General features: G+C 47.0%; 1 long non-coding RNA gene across 1 annotated transcript; it reads left to right on the forward strand.

Annotated features, from left to right (window-relative positions):
* The first annotated feature begins 3,621 nt into the window (after window positions 1-3,621).
* LOC308594432 lies at window positions 3,622-15,295 on the forward strand. Its single transcript, XR_014011474.1, has 3 exons — window positions 3,622-4,025; window positions 6,072-6,134; window positions 15,255-15,295. It is a non-coding gene; the product is annotated as an uncharacterized lncRNA (long non-coding RNA).
* The last annotated feature ends 5,655 nt before the right edge of the window (window positions 15,296-20,950 follow it).

The following is a 20,950-nucleotide window of genomic DNA, read 5'->3' on the forward strand; positions in this document are numbered from 1 at the left end:
AATAATAATAATAATAATAATAATAATAATAGGCAGCCTCTTTAAGCAGGCTCTGGGGCTGTGAGCTACTTTGCACTCTCATCCGTCCGATTTTGTGATGCTGCGATTGTGTTGCTATTTATTGCACCCTGCCTTGGGCCAAGTGTGTGTGTGCGTGTCCCCACCACAACCAAGTAAACAAATAGAGACCTAAATAAACAAATGCATCACAGAGATGATATCACTTCTATTCCACAAGCAATGTTCCAAGAACACAAAATACCAGGACTCCAAAAGAAAGGTCAGGCGGTCAAGCTTTTCCAGATCGGAATAGATTCCTTTCCTCTGTCCACACATTGGAGGATTTCTTTCTCTCCCTTTTTCCCTTTTTGGAAGCCTGCTTACTACTTGAGTGATTCATGCCTGCTTTTCCCCAGCCTGCCCTCTTGCCGCTGCCACAGGACGCGCGACCTTCCGATGCCCTCGGCGAGGAGATACCCACTTCGCTTCCTGCACACTGCGTGACCTCACAGGTCTATTCCATTTGCCTCCCAAGTCTGCAGCTTCCAAGGATGTCAGGAGAAGAAATATTTCCCTCCATGCGAGGGAGGGGAGCAAAGCAAAACCCATTTGCCTTCTTAAATGGGGGGATAATTGGCCAAAGGCGAGCCCAGAGAGAACCAAGCAGTTGAGTGGTGATACCTCTATCCCGGCTCCCTGACGTTGGCAGCGAGACCACCGGCGCTCCAGAAAATGGGGAGAATTTATGGCAAAGTGGGAAGGAGTTTGTTTTGAGATAGTTTAATGGTAATATTGAGGAAGAATTTACAAGCGTTTGCTGCTACCGAGTGGAAAAATACATTGTCCACAAAGCCAGGGGTGTTTGCCAAGCGTAATGATTCACTCCTGACTCATAAATAATAGGTCCCTAATGACCAGAGGCTATAAGGGAGCTCGTCTCTTGCCAAATATTTATTAGAAAATAGAGCTAAATCATTAGCTGGGAGCTCTCTTACTGGAAAGCCGAAACCACATCGCTTTACGAAAGGTCATAAGCTATTTCCACAAGAATTTAGACAAAACATTATTGCGTTTTAAAACTTTCATCTTTAGCACCAAAGAAAGGGGGGGGGGAGAGAGAGAACAGTTCATTTGTTCTTGGGATTGTGCGACAGCTCAGATTTGTTCTGAATGCTTTTCCCCTCCAAGCATCCAAAAGGGTAAACAGAGACGGCAACAAGTTTCAAAGCATCTTCAGAAAATTGCAATTCATCATCTATGTCTTGGTTGGATGGTGGAGAGTAGAGGGAACATTTATCAAAGGGCCGTCACACCTCACATGGAGGCAAGGACAGCATGTGGAACAGAGGTTTCTGGAGTGCGCATGGACAACACTGGCTATTTTTAAAGTTGTCCCACACGTGTAAAAACACTTTGCTGATCTGATATTGGGGTCAAATAGAGCTCTAATATGCCATAGTTAAAAGCAAGAACATAAGGAGACCAATGGCCCATCTAGTCCTGTTCTCACAGGGGCCAAACAGATGCCTGTGAGAAACCAGCAAGCAAGATTTGACCACAACACCTCCATTGTTCTGCCCGGACACTGAGGTCCAGCACCAAGGGCCTTCTGGCGGTTCCCTCGCTGCGAGAAGCCAAGTTACAGGGAACCAGGCAGAGGGCCTTCTCGGTGGTGGCACCCACCCTGTGGAACGCCCTCCCACCAGATGTCAAAGAGAAAAATAACTACCAAACTTTTAGAAGACATCTGAAGGCAGTTTAGGGAAGCTTTTAATGTTTAATAGGTTATTGTATTTTAGTGTTCTGTTGGAAGCTGCCCAGAGTGGCTGGGGAAACCCAGCCAGATGGGTGGGGTATAAATAATACATTATTATTATTATTATTATTATTATTATTATTATTATTATTATTATTATTATTATAACAGCAATTCTCCCCTCCAGCAGTTTCCAGCAACTGGGATTCGGAATTGTTATGGGAAAATCTAGGTGCGAGGCTGCTCAGTCACCTAGCTGGTCAGGCAGCGCCCGTGGGTCCCTGCGGAATAAAGGAAGGAGTCCAGCCACCAACCGGAGCAAATAGCTGTAGTCCAAAGTTTATTGCGCAACAGGTTCAAAGAGGAATTTTGAACCCCGAGGATGGGGGGGACAAGGACTTTTAAAACTTTCCCACCACATCCCAGAATACAGTTCGTACAGCATCATTGCTACATCACAAAAGGGGAGGGGTAGACAGGGGTTACACTAGTTTAACCTTGGCAAACAGGTCCAGACAAGTCCTTGGTACCAGATTAGCATAAGCAGACATGTCAGGGCAAGACCCAGGTATAAGATGAGCATAGGCAAATATGTCTTAAGTGCCCACCACCCACAAGTACAATAGACCTTCCTTTGCATGTCTGGACCCCTTGGCAAGTCTGGTGATGAGATTTGGCTCTCCTTGGAGAACAATGAGCCCAGCAATTGTCACCTCTGGGCATTTCCTAGGGTAGGAGGTGTGTACACATGTCTTCGAGCTTGGGGAGGTGGCAGGGGAAAGAGTCCTTTTCCAAGGGCAAAATGGTGTTGGAATGGAGGAACTTGGCAAAGGTGTTGATTTCATATGATTCATAAAGCTAGGTCTATTCCCTGAGCTGTCAAGTCGAAAGGATACATTCAGGCATAATATTTGTAACTGTTAACAACCTTAAAGATGTGCCCCGCCCCCCCATAATATCCGTAACAGGAATCATTTCTACTTCTTCCAGAGCTAGCAGCCATCAAGAGCCCTCTCCTCCTCCGTGAATTTGTCCAATCCTCTTTTCAAGCCACCCAAGCTGATGGCCATCCCTGGCTCCTGTGGCAGGGAGTTCCATAGGTTAACTATGCACTGCGTGGAGACAGACTTCCTTTTCTGTGTCCAGAATCTGCATACCAATTTAGGGGCTTCTTTTGGAAACTTCAGGAAGTCTCACGAACCATGCAGAAGATGTGGTCCTTTGGCCAGCTGAAGCCATTGTTTGTTTTCTCATCAAGTCTTGCGTGGGGATGTCATGGGACTGGAAAGAAGATATTCCATTATTTCCCAATGTTAAGGCAGGGTCCTCTTTAGTCAGAGTGTTAGTCTCCTGTTTTGCTCTGCCCCATCCAATTCCATCCAGTCAGCCCTGATGCTTCCAGGTGCCATAAGAAAGCTGCAGAGATAGCGCAGGATAGTGCGCACCCCGGAAATGATCTTTCAGCTTCTGCCTTCTAGAAGAAGGTACAGGGTTATAAAGACTGGGACTAGCTGCCTGAGATACAGCTTCTATCCAAATGCGATTTTGGTTTTAAATGCAGTGTAAGGTAGTCTCCCCTGCCAACCTAGCAGTTCGAAAGCACGTCAAAGTGCAAGTAGATAAACAGGTACTGCTCCGGCAGGAAGGTAAACGGCATTTCTGTGCACTGCTCTGGTTCGCCAGAAGTGGCTTAGTCCTGCTGGCCAGGTGACCTGGAAGCTGTACATCGGCTCCCTCGGCCAATAAAGCAAGATGAGCGCCACAACCCCAGAGTCAGCCACAACTGGACCTAGTGGTCAGGGGTCCCTTTACCTTTTAAGGTAGTCTCTATGGGATTATATTGTATTTAATTATGTGGTATCAGAGTTTTTAGGGGACTAACCAGGCTGGGATAGCAGGCGTGTTGGTTTTTGAATGTCTTATGTAGATTTTTTCAATTTCATTGTTCTGTATGGGACAACGACAATAAAGATTATTGTATCGTATAAGCAACCTCTTCTCTGGTTCCCCATGAAAACTGCATCCTCCGATAAGTACAAGCGGCTGGCGCCATTCTTCTCCTTATGGAGACACTTGTGAACTGTGGGAAGAAGACTCACTTTTCCCCTCTTTGCAGAGCAAGAACGGGAAAGCTGCGCCTCTCTGGAAAGCTACAATAGTGGTGATGGGAGAAGCGGTTCCCAAACTTGTTCAGGCCCCTACCTCCTTGGTTCCATAAATGCAACCCCAGGGCCCCCTGCCCCATAAAAAAGCATTACTCAGAATAGAGGTTAGTACGAATCAAAACGGTTAATTGCACGCTTGTTCAAAATAATAATAATAATAATAATAATAATAATAATAATAATAATAATAATAATAATAATAATAATATAAAATTTACGCCGCCCTCCCGGGCCAGGGCCAGGCTCAGGGCAGCTAACACCAAATATAAATTACAATAAAACATAATAGGGAAAAGGGGAAAAAAACCCCAAAACCCAGTTAATTAAAATACAGCTTAAAATACAGCCTCATTTTAGTAACAGCTCATAAATCAAGACCAAGAAGGGTGGAAACGTCAGATATTCACCCGAGCCAGCTATCCATGCTGGTCCTACATGGGCCAGCAAAAAAGCCAAGGGAAAATTTATATACCAAAGCCCATATAAGGGGTCAGAGTGAGTCTACGCCAAAGGCCAGGCGGAACAGCTCCGTCTTGCAGGCCCTGCGGAAAGATGTCAAATCCCGCAGGGCCCTGGTCTCTTGGGGGAGAGCATTCCACCAAGTCGGGGCCAGGGCTGAAAAGGCCCTGGCCCTAATTGAGACCAATCTAACCTCCTTGAGGCTTGGGACCTCCAAAGTGTTGTTATTTAGGGACCGTAAGGTCCTCCGCGGGGCATACCAGGAGAGGTGGTCCCGTAGGTATGAGGGTCCTAGGCCACATAGGGCTTTAAAAGTCAAAACCAGCACCTTCAACCTGACTTTGTGTGGTCAAACCATTGGCAGGTTGCAGCTCTTGCTGTGGCTGCAGAGACCGATGCGAGAGACACATGTTTTGTTGCAGCCGGGGCAGACGAAGGCGTCCGGTTGCTCTGCTGCAGAGGCAACATGGCGTTTCTTCTCTCTGCCCTAAGGCCCCGAGCAAATTTTGAACAAGCCGGGAGCGATGGAGAAAGCAGCACTCGAAAGCCGCCAGAGAGGGGCTTGCAAAAGGGGAGCGAGGGGAAATGTTTTCAATTATGGGGGCTGTGGTTTTCACCAAGAAGGCTTCTCTCTGGTGGATAGTCTGCGCCTGCCGGTTGCCAGACTGGGGGCAGGCAATCCTCCCCTCCAGTGGTTTGGAGGGAGAGAGAGCTACCCTGGAAAGAGCAGCGAGATGCATGTGGAGAAAACATCCCGGTTTCTCCCGAGCATCTTTCGTCCCTGCTGGTTTGTGGTTGCGAGATAAATGGAAGTTTATTCTGGGATCGAAAATGACCTCACCCGCTCCAGAGCTGAGGCTTTGGGGAGCATGCGCCCTCCTGCACGGCGCAGGAACAGAAGTTGATGTGCTGAACTCCCCCAGGGGCCTTTAAAAATCAGCAGAGAATGCCCAGACCTGAGGGTTGGAAGCATAACAAAGCGAAGGGCCCACTTTCGGGAGCCTGCGCTGGGAATACCCCCCAATTGTAAAATAGGATACGGCTATTAGCTGACATGTGGAAAACTCCAGATGCTGGCCTGCGTCTCTCGCCAGATCCATGTTGATTAGGAGCAAGAAAACAGCTTCTTTCCTTTCAGGAATAATCGCAGGGGTTGTTAAGATCCTTGTAAAGCTCGCCTGCGGAGAAGGCCTTCCACCTTTGAAGTAGATGGGGAGGTCAAACAGATCTTTTTGAAAAACAAAATAAAAACGAAATAATAAAAACCCGAAACCAGAACGCGGTCCAGGTGCACACCACCTTCCTTCCAGAGCCTGGGCAAGGAAAGGAAGTGGGGAACAAAGAGTGAGGAACAAAAGGAGGGCATCATTAACATTTTCGCTGGAGAGTCCAGATCTGTTTTCCAGAACCAGCTTTCGGAGGCTTGTTATCTCAAGCTTGTCAGGAAAGGTTCCCTGAGATGACAGTCAGCGTCTACTCAGAACACAGGTTTCCAGGGTGTTTCAGCCCCACACACCCTTGTTGGCTTTCTCGGGTCATTCACAAGTCACCGGGTGTCACCGGGGAGCATGTCAACACCCCTGGCTGCTGTTTACATCATCCCTAATCCCAGGACTAGACGAGTGATCAGTGCATCAGTTTTGAACTTGCCGGGAGATGTTCAATCTCTTTCATCTCTCCGTCGCTCGCAGATCAGCACCGGGCCCCTGATTCCAGCACTGTCGGAGCTTGCTCATTGGAGGACAAAACTGCAGGTGTGGAATCATAGATTAGAATGGAAGGATTGTCGTGTTGGAAGGGCCTCAAAGGCGATCTAAATTCACCCCACATGTGCACAAACGCCGATTCAGAAATCCCGTTTTCCAGCATCCGAACTCTGATTGACTCTTCCCCATCACCTTGCAAGAAGAAGAAGAAGAAGAAGAAGAAGAAGAAGAAGAAGAAGAGTTTGGATTTGATATCCCACTTTATCACTACCCGAAGGAGTCTCGAAGCAGCTCACATTCTCCTTTCCCTTCCTCCCCCACAACAAACACTCTGCGAGGTGAGTGGGGCTGAGAGACTTCAGAGAAGTGTGACTGGCCCAAGGTCACCCAGCAGCTGCATGTGGAGGAGCGGAGACGCGAACCCGGTTCCCCAGATTACGAGTCCACCCCTCTTAACCACTACACCACACTGGCTCTCCATTGAGTCACCATTCAACTACCGTATTTTTTGCTCTATAAGACTCACTTTTTCCCTCCTAAAAAGTAAGGGGAAATGTGTGTGCATCTTATGGAGTGAATGCAGGCTGCGCAGCTATCCCAGAAGCCAGAACAGCAAGAGGGGGCGCTGCTTTCGCTGCACAGTGATCCCTCTTGTTCTGGCTTCTGAGATTCATGATAATTTTTTTCTTGTTTTCCTCCTCCAAAAACTACGTGCGTCTTATGGTCTGGTGCGTCTTGTAGAGCGAAAAATACGGTATTTGCCCCATCAGGCAGCGCTTCCTAATGTTTAGTCCAAATCCCATTTCTTGTGAACAGGACTTCAGGAGCAACAGGAAACAAAGCTCTTCCTTTGTCCACATGGCAACAAACATTGGAAGGTGAGCAATGAACCTGCCCTGAACCTGCCCCTTCTCTGGGCTAAAGGCTCCCTAACTCCTTTGACGTGTCCTTATAGCAGGACTCAGTCTCTTCCAAGCCCTTCACCTGCCTCCTGGCATGTTCCAGGTAAGACCATGAGAAGAGTCCTCTGGATCCGGCCAATGGCCCACCTAGTCCAGCATCCTGTGCTCACAGTGACCAACCAGATGCCTATGAGGAGCCCACAGGCAGGATTCGAACACCAGAGCACTTTCTTTCAAGACCACATAACACCGGTCCTGAAAGATCTGCATTGGCTCCCAGTACGTTTCCAGGCACAATTCAAAGTTTTGGTGCTGACCTTGAAAGCCCTAAACGGCCTCAGCCCAGTATTCCTGAAGGAGTGTCTCTACCGCCATCACTGAGGTCCAGCGCCGAGGGCCTTCTGGCGGTTCCCTCACTGCGAGAAGCCAAGTTACAGGGAACCAGGCAGAGGGCCTTCTTGGTGGTGGCACTCGCCCTGTGGAACGCCCTCCCACCAGATGTCAAAGTACCAGACAACTACCAGACTTTTAGAAGACATCTGAAGGCAGCCCTGTTTAGGGAAGCTTTTAATGTTTAACAGACCACTGAATTTTAATACTTTGTTGGAAGCCGCCCAGAGTGGCTGGGGAAACCCAGCCAGATGGGCGGGGTATAAATAATGAATTATTATTATTATTATTATTATTATTATTATTATTATTATTATTATTATTATTTTATTATTATTATTTCTCCCCTCCTGTGGTTTCCAGTAAGTGTTATTCAGCAGCATTACTGTCACCAACTATGGAGGGCAGAGCATAGACATCCTGGCTAGCACCCATCGATAGTCCTCTCTGCCATCTCTGCCTCCTGGGGGAGCAAGTTCCATAGTTTGTGCTGTGTGAATAAGGACTAGTTTTGCCTGTGCTGAGTCTTCCAACAGTCAGTTCCGCATGGGGCACAAGTGCTGCAAGCCAAACCCCTCTTGATCTGTGCAAACAGGTAACTTGGGAGGGCCAGTCCTGTGCCACCAACAAACTGCTCCACTTTCTTCGCCTGAACACCTTGCTATCAAGGGAAACCAGCAGATTCTGCACCACAAAACTCCAGCCCTCCAGTCTGCCTGCATTTCTGCCTGACTCTCCGACTGACTCCTCCCCAGTTGTTATTGGCCCAACATTTTCTTTCACCGCTGCTCCCGGCCATGCCCAAAACGCATTTGGGAGAGGAAGGGCTTCCAGCTCGGAGGTTGTGGCTTCCTGGCTAGTTTGAGCCTTGGCCTCCCTTCCTTTCTCTGTCTTCCAGCAATTCAGGGCAAATGAACTACTGTAAAAGGTAAAGAGACCCCTGACCGTTAGGTCCAGTCGTGGCCGACTCTGGGGTTGCGGCGCTCATCTCGCTTTATTGGGCAAGGGAGCCGGCGTACAGCTTCGGGGTCATGTGGCCAGCATGACTAAGCCACTTCTGGTGAACCAGAGCAGCGCACGGAAACGCCGTTTACCTTCCCGCCAGAGCGGTACCTATTTATCTGCTTGCACTTTGACGTGCTTTTGAACTGCTAGGTTGGCAGGAGCAGGGACCAAGAAATGGGAGCTCACCCCATCGCAGGGATTCGAACTGCCAACCTTCTGATTGGCAAGTCCTAGGCTCTGTGGTTTAACCCACAGCGCCACCCGCCTCCCTATGAGCTACGGTAGCAGCAACCAAAAGGGCTTGTCGTTCCGGCCCCCAGGTGGCCCACAAAACCGGCAGCTTGACTTCTGGTAGTCCCAGAGAAAACACAGAGAACAGAGAGGGAGAGAGAGAGGAAAAACTCTGGTCAGAATAACTCTGGAAGGAGAGGGAGGCAACAGATTCTCCTGGAACAAGGAGGGAGCCCCCAAGTCCAGCGCTGGGAGACTTTTTATAGAACTCAGCCGGGCCAAGATAAGCTACCCGAGTTATATTTGTGCAGCATATTTCAAGTAATAAGACACCCCAGAGTGTATTATAACATGTTGGGATAACCCTGTGCTCCTTGCGGTCGTGAGATGGAGCGGGAGAAGAGGCCGCCGATGAAACAGCATCTCAGACGTCAGCAAGGTCGAGAGAGAGAGCCTTTCTGTCCCGGCAGGTCCCGATGGCTCCCTTTGGGATCCTCCACGTCCGACAGGCCTTGAGCAACAGGAGTCACTCCTGCGACGGAGGAAGAGATGTCTCAGGCTCAAATTGGCGGCTGTTTTGGTTGGTGTCGTGCAGCCCTGAGCGTGCTCCCTAATGCGCAGCCGAACTTCCAGGCGTCTTGGTAACACGACTCCGAGAGCTCTGCGAGTTTATTTATCTTTTTGAGAAATGTTGATCTTTTTTTAGCGTGCCCAATCCATGGTGCAAGAAGTCAAATGGATATTTTAAGATCCAGCTGTTGGGACCGGGTTCCTTGTGGCTCTGGTTTCCACATCAGAACTGCAAGAAATGTAGCTTTAGTAGGAGAATTCAGGCTAGGGGTGAGGCAGCAGCTTCCGATCTTCCTCCTTCAAGACCTGCTTTGAGGAGGAGGTTCACTGGTTCAGTCTTCAGTGGCATCTCAGGCAGGGCCAGGAAAGACCCCTGCCCAAAACTCTGGAGAGCCACTTCCAGTCAGTGTAAAGCAGAGGTCATAGGATCATAGAATGGAAGAGATGGAAGGGACCCCAAGGGTAATCTAGTTGCAGGAATGGTATTCTGTGTCCAGGGCGGCTGTTTATCAGCTCCATCTGGTACACAGGCTGAGACCCTCCCTGCCCGCAGACTGTCTGGCCAGAGTGGTGCATGCTCTGGTTTTTTCTCGCTTGGACCACTGCAATGCGCTCTATGTGGGGCTACCTTTGAAGGTGACTCGGAAACTGCAATTAATCCAGAATGCGGCAGCTAGACTGGTGACTGGGAGCGGCATTCTGGACTCACAGCTGTCCATGGAGGCGCAGATTAATTCTGTGTCCAGGGCAGCTGTTTATCAGCTCCATCTGGTACACAGGCTGAGACCCTCCCTGCCCGCAGACCGTCTCTCTAGAGTGGTCCATGCTCTAGTTATCTCCTGCTTGGACTACTGTCATGCGCTCTATGTGGGGCTACCTTTGAAGGTGACTCGGAAACTGCAATTAATCCAGAATGCGGCAGCTAGACTGGCGACTGCGAGCGGCCGCTGAGACCACATAACACCAGTCCTGAAAGACCTACATTGGCTCCCAGAATGTTTCTGAGCACAATTCAAAGTGTTGGTGCTGACCTTGAAAGCCCTAAATGGCTTCGGTCCAGTATACCTGAAGGAGCGTCTCCACCCCCATCGTTCTGCCCAGAGTGTCTTCAGTTGGAAGACGCCCAGAGTGGCTGGGGAAACTCAGCCAAATGGGCGGGGTATAAATATATTATTATTATTATTATTATTATTATTATTATTATTATTATTATTATTATTGAAGCAGCCCTTCCAACTCTGATTCTATAAGGTCTTAACTGAATAGACTTGATCTAAGGTAGCTTCCCATGAAGTGCTCCAGACCATAAACAGGGATGAAAAGTTTCACCAACTCCCATGAAGAATATGAAACCGAAGGAAACGCAATCGGGCTCAATCAAGACAGAGAACCAACGTCACACCTCTGAGTCCAAGAGCTTTTTCGTTGTTCCAGTGTTGTGCCTTGTGAAAACCTGATCTCACGCCTCTGAACTGAAGCTCAGTTAAGCAAAATCTCTTTTCTGATATTCCTCACATTTGACAAGAACAGATTTGGCAGGAATGATTGGGTTTCTGCAAGGTACAAACAATGAGAACAGCTCTCAGCCTCGGGGGAATTAATTGGTACACAATACAATCAAGACGCAGGTCAGGTGAGAGTGTGGATGAGTCAAAGAGATGTTTGGTTTGGCCTTCTCTGGCTTATGGTCCAGGATATCTGAAAGACCGAAGTCCTCCCCAAAGACCTGGCCAGGCTCTGAGATCTTCAGGGGAGGCCCTTCTCTCAACCCTGTCACACTTGCAGGGACACTTGGTTGGGGGCGCAGGAAAGGGCCTTCTCGGTGGTTGCACCCAGACTTGGCACTCCATCCTTAGGGACGTTAGACTGGATCTCTCCTTGTTTTGGTGTTTCTTTTTCCAGCAGGGAACTGACTGCATTTTAAGAAAAGGGCTGGTGCTGTTAAGTTTTTATTGCAGTGATCAGCATCTTAAAAAGCAGAGACATCACCTTGCCAGCAAAGGTCCGTATAGTTAAATCTATGGTTTCCCCAGCAGTGATGCATGGAAGCGAGAGCTGGACCATAAAGAAGGCTGATTGCCAAAGAATTGATGCTTTTGAATTATGGTGCTGGAGGAGACTCTGGAGAGTCCCATAGACTGCAAGAAGATCAAACCTCTCCATTCTGAAGGAAATCAGCTCTGAGTGCTCACTGGAAGGACAGATCCTGAAGCTGAGGCTCCAAGACTTTGGCCACCTCATGAGAAGACTCACGAGGAGAAGGGGATGACAGAGGACGAGATGGTTGGACAGAGTTCTCAAAACTACCAGCATAAGTTTGACCAAACTGCAGGAGGCAGTGGAAGACAGGAGTGCCTGGCGTGCTCTGGCCCAGGGGGTCACGACTAAACAACAACAACAACAAAGTGACATTGAACTCGGTGCGATTGACATCTGAAGCAGACAAATTTAGGATTCTTCTGTAAGGAGTTTGTGGTGTAAATAGAAACTTTGAAGCTCCTTTTTGTCAGTACCTCTCACATATGGAGAATTATATATAGGGACTTAGCTACATCAGTTGCCTCCAACCTGATGGCCCTCAAGATGATTATTCTCTGTCTCCACAGCTGGAGGCAGAAATGCTTCTGAAAACCAGTTGCTGGAAAATACAGGCATGCTCTGGTCCATGTGGTCACGAAGAGTCTGACACGACTAAACGACTGAACAACAACAACAAAATTTCTAGAAAAAGAGGTACTGGAGCTTACCGTGAACACGTCTTAGAATGGCAATGGCACCCAACTGAGAGGGACTGGAACTGAGTTCCTGTGAGTTCCCTCTGAAAAAGCCCAGTTTTAATAGATTTTTTGCACACACACACACATTAATTCTAAGTAGTGTTTAATTGATTTTAATGCTTTCCCCCCTCCATGTTTTCAGCTGTTTCTATCTGTAAGTCACCTTGAGATGCCGTATATATATAATATAGCACTTCTCAAAGTCTCACATTGTTTTGAGCACATTAGTGAAAAGGCGCAACCCTCGTGAGAGATGGAAGGGTAGGGTGCCATGGGAGGAGACCTCGCAAGAGCCACGGGCTCCAGCATCTCTGCCCCCCAGGCGCGTTTTGACATGACGTTTTCCCAAAGGCATGAAGGAGGAGGCCAGGTCAGGGACAAGGGTCTGCCTGGGACAGAGGCCAGGAGGCAGGGAGTGCCTCCGGCGAATCGGGGCCCGGGGAGCACATGCATGCCTGGCTTTGGGGTGGGGTTGCCTCCTGCCCGCCATGCTAGAGTGCACAAGCATCTCACGCCCGTCTCCTCTGTCAGTCAGACGTCTGTTTAAGAGCCGCTGGGTTTGCACATCAAATGCCTGGCGTGTTCAGGAAGAGAAATGTAATCCCGGCAAATTCTTTGAGAAATTACGGACCCTGACATTTTACACCTGTAATTATGATAAAAGCTCCCGGCGGAAGGCTGCCAAGGTTGCTGCGAAATAAATCACCGCCACCCCTCTCTCCGAGGAATTCCGAGAGCGGCCCGTGGCCATAAATTAGCACGGGGGAGAGAGAGAGGAGGGTCTCTCCAGGCATGGAGGTGGCTGGGGCTGCCTTCTCTGCAGCGATGGTGGAAGAAGAGCAGCACGCTGAAGGCACAGAGATTCCAAAGACTTGGAAGAGACCCTGAGGGTCATCCAGTCCAACCCCTTGCAATGCAGGAATACTCCGCTGTCCCTTATGGGGATCAAACCTGCAATCTTGGCGTTCTCAGTACCACAGTCTCACCAACTGAGCTAGCCTGAAGGAGCGTCTCCACCTCTGTTGTTCTGCCCGGACACTGAGGTCCAGCTCCGAGGGCCTTCTGGTGGTTCCCTTCCTGTGAGAAGTGAGGTTAGCAGGAAGCAAGCAGAGGGCCTTCTTGGTGGTGGCACCTGCCCTGTGGAATGCCCTCCCGTCAGATGTCAAGGAAATAAACCACTATCTGACTTTTAGAAGACATCTGAAGGCAGCCCTGCATAGGGAAATTTTTAATGTTTGATGTTTTATTCTGTTTTTAATCTGTTGGGAGCCACCCAGAGTGGCTGGGGAAACCAGATGGGCAGGGTATAAATAATAAATTATTATTATTACAGTGGTACCTCGGGTTAAGAACTTAATTCGTTCTGGAGGTCTTAACCTGAAACTGTTCTTAATCTGAGGTACCACTTCAGCTAATGGGGCCTCCCGCTGCCGCCATGCGATTTCTGTTCTCATCCTGAAGCAAAGTTCTTAACCCGAGGTACTATTTCTGGGTTAGCAGAGTCTGTAACCTGAAGTGTCTGTAAACTGAAGCATTTGTAACTCGATGTACCACTGTATTATTATTATTACAAGATCACCTTGCCCCATAGACGCCTCCTTGTCCTGCCCCAGGTGCTACCTAACACTCATTCCACATTTCTTTCTTTTTTAAAAATAATATTTATTAGAGGTTTAAAGATTACAGAAAAAAGAAGAAAGAGACAATGAAAAGTTAGACAAAACAAAACAATACCTTACAATACATCAGAGAAGAAAAAAGAACAAACAAAAAAAGAAGAAAAGAAAACAATACAGCAAAACAACAAGAAAAACAAAAACATTTAAAAACACATCCATTGTTTCCGTATCTTTATCTTTCAATTACTTGTTTCATCGACCTCCTCACACCTCCCTTCTTTGTATTCTAGTTCAATTAGCTATTTCAGCAAATCCTTTCCATCTCTCTCAATTTTTGTTCTATAATCTATCTTAACACAATCTAACCTTATATTTTCCACTTTGGCCCATTAACAATCTATTTTTACTTAATTCTTTATAACATTTCTGCTAGAGTCATATAACTTCATTCCAGCATCCTTCTAACATTCATTAATTTTACAATATTTCTGTAAATATACTTTGATTTTTTCCCAATCTTCTTCCACCGACTCTTCTCTCTGGTCTCGGATTCTGCCAGTCATTTCCGCCAATTCCATGTAGTCCATCAGCTTCATCTGCCATTCTTCCCAGGTGGGTAGATCTTGGGTCTTCCAATGCTTTGCAATAAGTATTCTTGCTGCTGTTGTAGCATACATAAAGAAAGTTCTATCCTTCTTTGGCACCAATTGGCCGACCATGCCCAGGAGAAAGACCTCTGGTTTCTTCAGGAAGGTATATTTAAATACCTTTTTCATTTCATTATAAATCATCTCCCAGAAATTCTTAATCCTTGGGCATGTCCACCAAAGGTGAAAGAATGTACCTTCAGTCTCATTACATTTCCAGCATTTATGATCGGGCAAATGGTTAATTTTTGGAAGCTTGACTGGTGTCATGTACCACCTGTAAATAATTTTCATTAGATTCTCTTTTAAGGCATTACATGCCGTAAACTTCATACCTGTGGTCCATAACTGTTCCCAGTCAGCCATCATGATGTTATGTCCAACATCTTGTGCCCATTTAATCATAGCAGATTTCACCGTTTCATCCTGAGTATTCCATTTCAACAGCAAGTTATACATTCTTGACAGATTCTTAACTTTGGGGTCTAACAATTCTGTTTCCAGTTTTGATTTTTCCACCTGGAAGCCTAGTTTTTTGTCCAAATTATATGCCTCCATTATTTGATAATAATGGAGCCAGTTTCGCACTCTGTTTTTTAATTTTTCAAAACTCTGCAGTTTTAATCTGTCTCCCTCTTGTTCCAGAATTTCCCAATACTTCGGCCATTTGGCCTCCATATTGAGTTTTTTCTTAGCCTTTGCTTCCATTGGTGACAGCCATCTTGGGGTTTTATTTTCTAGCAAGTCCTTATATCTTATCCAGACATTAAACAGTGCTTTTCTGACAGTATGGTTTTTAAAAGCTTTGTGTGCTTTAACCTTATCATACCACAGATATGCATGCCAACCAAATACATTGTTGAAACCTTCCAAATCCAACACATCAGTGTTTTCAAGAAGCAGCCATTCTCTCAGCCAACAAAAGGCAGCTGATTCATAATAAAGTTTAAGGTCTGGCAGGGCAAATCCACCTCTTTCTTTAGCATCAGTTAATATCTTATTCATTCCACATTTCTTATTCTTCTAGCGTGGCAGCATCTGCCCTTTGGAACTCCCTTCCTCTTGACGGCAGGCAGGTGCCTTTGCTGAGTTCTTGCTGGCGCTTGCTAAAGACATTCTTGTTCAGGCAAGTCCAGCCAGAGAGTCAATGTGAGTTTTCCTCTTTTCTTAGTATTTTGCTGTTTTAGCTTTTGGAAAGTTTCAGAATGTTGTTATTCATTGTCTTATTGATAATTTCATTGCTTTGTCTTCTTTTTGTAAACGGCTCTGAGGTTCTTTTTTTACATTCAGGTGGTTCATAAATTTTATGGGGTGGGTGGAAATAACTTAGAATGGGCATCCAGGCCCACAGCCAAAGAGATGAAGGTGTCCTCTAGGTATCTGGCTGAGAAGAACTGCAGATCTTTGGTCCCTGGACCAAGGTTCCTAACCTCTGGGTTATCCAAATTGGTCCTCTGGCTGGCAGTATCAAAAGCCACTGAGAAGTCCAGAAGAATCACAAGGTCACACTCTTCTTTTCTCTCCTCCCAACATAAGCCCCTCACACGGTTCACCAAAGCAGCCTCGGGGTCAAATTCAGGCCTTAATTCTGATGAAAATGGATCTAGAAACTGAGAGCTGGGAGATGGATGCTGGGGGTTAGACTAGATCAGGGACAGCCAACTTCCAAGAGACTGTGATCTACTCAAACAATTAAAAACTGGCAGTGGTCTACCCTTTTTAGGGTTCAAGTTGTTTTTTTTAGGGAGGAACATTCCATTTTTAAACGGGTGATTGATCAGGGCAAAGGAATACATGAAAAAAGTTGCTCATCAATAATCATAATCATAATAATTTATACCCCTGTCCATCTGGCTGGGTTTCCCCAGCCACTCTGGGCATCTTCCAACAGAATATTAAAATACAATAATCTATTAAACATTAAAAGCTTCCCTAAACAGGGCTGCCTTCAGATATCTTCTAAAAGTCTGGCAGTTGTTTATTTCCTTGACATCTGATGGGAGGGTGTTCCACAGGGCGGGTGCTACCACCAAGAAGGCCCTCTGCCTGGTTCCCTGTAACTTGGCTTCTCTCAGTGAGGAAACTGCTAGAAGGCCCTCGGAGCTGGACCTCAGTGTCCGGGCTGAATGATGGGGGTGGAGATGCTCCTTCAGGCAAAGGCCATTTAGGGCTTTAAAGGTCAACACCAACACTTTGAATTGTGCTCAGAAACGTACAGGGTGCCTATGCAGGTCTTTCAGGACCGGTGTTATGTGGTCTCAGTGGCCGCCCCCAGTCACCAGTCTAGCTGCCGCATTCTGGATTAGTTGTAGTTTCCAGGTCAACTTCAAAGGTAGCCCCACATAGCGTCCTCCACACCCACCCACCTCCTGTCCCCCCAAAACAGTACTTCTGTCTTGACAGAAGTCCACCTTAATCAACAGATTGCTAATGAAGCAGTCAGCGATCTGGAGGACGGGATGAGGAGGCGGGGCTGGATGGAGGGGCCAGCGATCGCCCGCAATCTACCTAAACTTCCAGGGGATCGACCAGTAGATCGCGATCAACCTGTTGGACATCCCTGGACTAGATGATTCTTGGGGACCCTTCAAACTCCATTTACTTATTTATTGCATTTATATCTCACCTTTTCCTCCAATGAGCTCAAGGTGGCATACAACAACCCTGTGAGGTAGGGTGGGCTGAGAGGCAGCAAATAGCCCAAGGTCACCCAGGGAGTTTCATGGCTGAGTGGGGATTCGAACCCTGGTCTGCCGGGACCTAATCCTAGTCCAACACCCCAACCACTAGACCATGCTGCCTCTACTGTTCTATGATTCTGTATGCCATTTGTCATGATGCGTTTGTCCTTCAACAAGCCATGGCAGCTCTCGAACTGGGGGCCCCCTGAGGAAGTCTCCCCTGGACTCTCTCCCCACATCCGCTGTCCAGAAGGGGAAGGAAAGGCCAAGGATTCACAAACCGGGCCATTCTTTAAAATTCCCTTTGCGCATGTTTTTGGAATCACCAGAATGATAAAGCTGGGTGCGAAACTACCACAGGCCTGTCAGTTCCTTGGCAGAGGTTCTGAGCTGTGTACTAGTTTTAAATAAAGTAACCGGCTACAAGATCCACCCCCCAAAAAAGTGAATTATTAGACTTTTATCTCATGGATTAAGAACCAAAAAAATTGACAGGAAATGTAACACCCCCCCACCCCCCAGAGCTGTGTAACATTAGAGTACTTAATTTTATTAAAAGTTTGTTCACTTCAATAGCCTTTAAAATCTTTTTCCAGGAAAAGGGATGGCTGTTGGAATGAATGTGCTCCCTAAAACAAACTTCTTGTTACAGAATATTCCTTTTACAGTTTTGGGGGAAAAATATGTGAGGGGTGGGTGCAGCGGAAAATGATTAATAACTTTATATGGGGGGGGGGAGAGAAGGCTCAGATTAGCTCTGATGTGCTCCACAGACATAGGAAAGAGGAGGAATGGGAGTACCAGACCTTCAATTCTAAACTCTTAGCTAATTTACTCGTCCGGTTGCTGAAAGAACTGGATGGAATTGCTTAAAATGGTACAGCAACACGGTCCATCGTGAAGCTGTTAGTCCGCACCCATTCAGGGCTTTGTTAAGGTCAGATTCTGCAGCGAGAAGTTGCCTATGGGGGGCCTCTAGGCCAGTGTTTCCCAAACTTTTTTGGGCAACGGCACACCTGTTTACTGAAAAAAAATCTCGCGGCACACCACCATTAAAGCCCCGCCCCGTGACGTCAGCGCGCAGCGTCACGCCGGGAGGGACGCACGAAAGTGAAAGTTTTTTCCCTCCCCCCTCAGTCCCTCGCTCGGAATTCAGCTCGTTTGGGGCATCGCTCCGGCTGCTCCCTCTCCCGCCGCGCAGGAGCGATGCCTCTCTCTGGCTCTCCCTCCGCGCAGGCTGAGGGAGGGAGGGAGGTGCGCGTGTGACCCGTCTCTGCTGGGAGACCAAACCCAGCGAGGCAGAGTCGCGCGGAGGCGCCCAGGCAGCGCTGCCGGCTGCGAGGAGGAGCGCCAGGCAGCAGCAGGAGGCGCGGCCTCTCCTCGCCGCCGCCGCCCCGCCTCTCGCCGCCCGACTCGCCCGCCTCCCTCCAGGCATCTCGCGGCACACGAGGCAACGTCTCACGGCACACTCGTGTGCCGCGGAACACTGGTTGGGAAACACTGCTCTAGGCGGTCGATTTGAAATGTGGGATGTGAAACACAAGAGTAGTCAAGTACAACATTCCTAGAGAGAACATGTTTACACATGGGGAGGAATGTTTGTCCAGCCAGCAGGTAAACTTCCTGTTTCCTTCTGGGCTGGAACAGACTTCCTCTGCATGTGACTAGAGGTGGGCGTGGCCTCACCTGTGCAGGTAACAACAAAAGCACAGGGCAGGGCAGCCATCTCTCTCTCCGTGACTACTTTAATCAAAGAAGCAACATCTGCTTAGCCAAAGATGCTCTCCTGGCTCCAGCCAAGAGAGGACAAAGGGACTGCCTTCCTATGAGATAGCTTAGAAAAGTAACGTATCCCTAGAAACTAAGTCTGCCTTCTGGGATCCTATTGTGAACAGAATGATGTGTGAGTAAACCTTTTTATACTTTTATAGAAGACTGTGTTGTGTCTTATCTTTTATGAGGGAATAAGGGGAAAATACCAGAACAGTTATTATAAAGGCTTTAGCGAGCCTGAGCAAACGCATCCGCTGTGAGTTTAAAAGGGGGAATGTTACTCTGCTAAATTGTGATCTTGTTAACACAAGTTGGAAAAGGATATTATCAAACAACATATCCTCTCCTGCATCCCTGAACATTCCCACAAAATATTCAACAACTGATGGGCCAGGTCAAGCCTGACCCTTGCTGATGTCCACTTTCCATTTTTGTCCTTCATTAACCTCTTAGCTGGCAGTGCAAAGGCTTTGGGTCCCAGGCCTCATTCTGGAGAGACTTTTTGAATGCTATTTAATTTGTCCCCCTCCCCCCCCGGACCTCCCCACCACCTCCCTAAATCCCCACATGAGAAATGGCAATTTGATCCATACTTACATTGGAAATTTTATTTGCTCTATGTTGTGTTGAATGATTTGTTCTTTCACTGCTCCTGACTGCCAGACGGGTCTATTTTCTGTTCGTAATATTTTGTAAGGCTCCCGATGACTTTTACTGAAGAGCCTGTTTCCCCCTTTTCCTGTGTTTCTGTTCTTGAAAATGCTCATGATGATGACTTGGAAACTTCAGTTGCTCCAAAATGCAATGGCCAGGGAACTGGCTGCTCTCCTTCATTGGAGGTTTCTAAGCAGAGGTTGGGTGGCCATCTGTCATGGATGCTTGAGCTGATGTTCCTCAGCATTGCTGGGGGTTGGACTATTCTATGCATTCTATGATTGAATTGAATTTTATTATTACGGTCACAGACCAGTTCCGGCTCACTCACAATATCAGGAAAATCATAAAACACAACAGGAATACATTGAATTGCAATTGGGTATAACAGAGACAATTCAGATACAGCAGCAGTTAAAAATATATATTAAATCTTGATCACTAAAATATAACCTAAAATTGTTATTTAAAACCTTAATCATTTTGGTAGCACAGCTTGTTCCCTAAGTTTTATGGCAGTCGCACAGAATCTGGCCACCCTGAGCGTGATCTCCAGATTCTTGTCCTCTACCAGGAGTTTTAGACATTGAAGTTCAGACCCATCTGGAGATTTTTGTATAATAGGAGTGATAAATACCGAGCATATATCCCCGTAGAAACGGCAGCGTAACAAGAGACAGTTTCTACCTCCATCACACCGCAGGGGCAGACTTGTTCCGCGTATGGTTTACCCTCGAATCTGCCCTGCAATGAGGCAGATGGCAGCACGTTGAATCTAGCGAGGGTGCATTTCCAAGCCCAATTCAAGGTGCTCATGTTGACATTTAGGCCCCAAATACCTGAGAGACCCCCCTCCTTCCCTACAGATCCCCATTGGTGCCAAGATCTGCAGAGAGGTCCCTCTTGGTAGTTCCTTCACCCTCAACGGCTCAGGGTGTGGCAGCCCAGAAAGAAAGGGCCTTTCCTGTGGTGGCCCCTAAATTGTGGGACTCCCACAGAGGTGTGCCTGGCGCCTTCATTGCACAAATTCTGAAGGATGCTCTTTGCTCTCGTCTTTAACACCTGAGACGTATATTTCCAGCACCCACCTTGTTATTTGTGATTGCATTTTTCTGTGAATACATTTGTCCAACTGATTTTGAAGCTGTAATTTAAATTGTTGAACCCCCTTTGTTTTTGTTTTATCATACATTTTTATTAGTTTTAAATATAATCATACAATTTTATCCAAATTTTACCTAATTTTAACAAAATACAAATTTTGACTTCCTTCAACTTCTCTGGTAATCATCCATTTTTACCCTTCAATACGCATTCCTTTAATTGCATTGTTTTTGTTTTTTAATGCTGCAGTTTGTTTTTATTTTATTTAAAACACCACTGCTATTCATTTTTTGGTAAAGAGGTTTCCAGTGTATTTCTATAAACTGTCTTGCTTTATAAAAGTCAACAATGAACAATATTAAATATTCTTCCCTGGGCGCTATGTCAACTCCAAAACTGCAAAATGATGTCATAACAAAGCTTTTATTACAAGTAAAATGCACCTCTCCTGTTGCCTTCTGTTGTTCCCTTTCAACTGCCCCTCACTGCTTTGCGTGTCAGATTGGGAAGC

Source organism: Podarcis bocagei (assembly GCF_964188305.1).
Source record: "Podarcis bocagei genome assembly, chromosome: 9".
NCBI classification, from domain to species: domain Eukaryota; kingdom Metazoa; phylum Chordata; class Lepidosauria; order Squamata; family Lacertidae; genus Podarcis; species Podarcis bocagei.